This window comes from Manis pentadactyla, chromosome 3 (assembly GCF_030020395.1).
Source record: "Manis pentadactyla isolate mManPen7 chromosome 3, mManPen7.hap1, whole genome shotgun sequence".
Lineage (NCBI taxonomy): Eukaryota > Metazoa > Chordata > Mammalia > Pholidota > Manidae > Manis > Manis pentadactyla.
In genome coordinates this window covers 142,696,399-142,698,503 of record NC_080021.1, presented here as the reverse complement: position 1 = coordinate 142,698,503, position 2,105 = coordinate 142,696,399, and the positions used below count along the sequence as shown (strand labels likewise).

The 2,105-nt window shown below is 33.0% G+C and overlaps 1 non-coding gene across 1 annotated transcript; it reads right to left on the bottom strand.

Moving 5' to 3' along the window:
- Positions 1–899: 899 nt before the first annotated feature.
- On the bottom strand, positions 900–1,016 carry LOC118916477 (U5 spliceosomal RNA). The gene has a single exon (XR_005026402.2). It is a non-coding gene; the product is annotated as a U5 spliceosomal RNA (small nuclear RNA).
- Positions 1,017–2,105: the final 1,089 nt, after the last annotated feature.

Genomic DNA, 2,105 nt, shown 5'->3' with positions numbered 1-2,105 from the left:
TATAGTAAGAAAGGATCTTAAACTGTGGGCATCCTTACCTTGGTTTTATAACAACTTCAAATTTGAACTCTGCTCTTCAGCTGTGAATCTGAACACTCAGATACTCTGGACAAAAGGATCCTCATAATTTTATAAAAGCAGTTAGATAGGATGGCTTTTTTCTTGGGTCCAGGCCTTAAACACCTTAAAAACAGTTTGGTTTGTAGTATGTAAAAAACAGGCACATTCTATATACTGATGAAATTTAATGCTCAATCCAAATTATAAAGCATTATTATTTATAATAACTTTGACATTTGTCTCATATAATAGTAGGAAATGTGTATTCTCATCAGATGCTTTTCTGTATTTAATTTATTAAAAATAAACATAAATTCACAAGGTCAAAAATTCAAACTGAAGGGGTATAGAATGAAAACAACAGCAAAAACCCTCTCTCCCTATGTTCTCAGGCTCCTCTTCCAATACTGAAAAAACAATTATGGTTGACAGCTTTTTTTCAATATTCATCCAGAGAAGTTATTTTATTTTTCATTTATTTATTTCCCTCCATTCCCCCCTTCCTCCCTCCTCTCTTCTGTCTCTTGCTGATTTTAATGATTTTAAAATTTATACAGTAGAATTATGTCTTATGGATTTTATGTTACTTTGCTTCTTTCCCATACTTTATTTTGCATAACTTTCTGTGTCATCACCTACAGATACACTTCATTTAGAAAAAACTTTTTATTTGGAAATTTTTTCAAATTCACAGAAAAATTGCAATAAGAACAGTACATTATACCCTTTAACCAGATTCATTTATTTGTTAACATTACTACCTCATTTGACTAAAATTTCAGCTGTTTCCCTCTGACTCTGTTTCAGTCTCTGTGTGTGTGTATGTGTGTTTCGTCTGAGCAATTTGAGAGTAAATTGCCTACATCATGACCTTTTTTTTTTTTAACTGTTTCTCTCCAAGGAAATCTTCAGTAAAAGGAGAAAGATTTATGCGATTTGAAGAGAAACCAGAGTGTACACATCATGACCTTTTATCCCTAAATATTCCAATGTTTATTTCCTAAGAATAGGGAATTCTCTTACATAACCATCATACTGTAATCAGTTTCACTGAATTTAACACTGATACAACACTTTAACCTCCCATCTGTATTTCAATTTTATCAACTGACCCAATAATGCCTTTTTTTTTTAGCATTTGTTTTCCTCCAATATGGGATCAAGTACAAGACCAGGTATTACCTTTAATTGTTATGTCTTTTTAGTTTTCTTTAATCTGGAACATTGTCAGAGCCTTTCTTTGTCTTTCTCGACAGTGACATTTTGGATAATACAGTTCTCAGCCCCCTACTCCCTACATATAAATAGAAAATTCCTCTTTATGAGTTTGTCTGGTATTTTCTCAAGATTAGATGTAGACTTTGTACTCCTAGCATGTATACTATATAAGTGACATTGTGTGCTTTTCAGGATATTCCATCTGCAAACACATGTTGTCCTCCTGTTAATTTGATCACCCATTGAGGGGTTACTTAATTTCTCCATGGTATAGTTACTATTTTTTCCTTTGTAATTAGTAAGCAGCCTATGAGGAGACACTTTAAGATTCTTCAGTCCTGCTGCTTATTAAAATTTCCCCCAAAGTTTAGCATTCAATGACCATTTTTGCCTGAAATAATCTTTATTATGCATTTACCTGCACCAGCTCCCAGCTAAGCCCCTGACCTCTAATCCTATCTGGCCTGAAAGCATGTGGCTGCCACACTCATCAGAACATCACATCTCATGAGAAATGAATGAGATTTTGTTCCACATACTCTCCAGTATTTGGTATTGTCAGTGTTTTTGATTTTGGTCATTCTAGTAGGTTTTTAGTGGTATGTTATTGTTTTAATTTGCAATTCTTAAGGACATATGATGTTGAGCATGTGTTTACATGCTTATTTTCCATCTGTATATCTTCTTTGGTGCAGTGTTTGTTCAGGTATTTTTTCCCATTTTAAAGTCATGTGGCTTATTTTCTTATTGAGTTTTAAGAGTTCTTTGTATATGTTAGATAACTGTCCTTTGTAAGTTTTTTGCAAGAATTTTCTCCCAGTTTATGA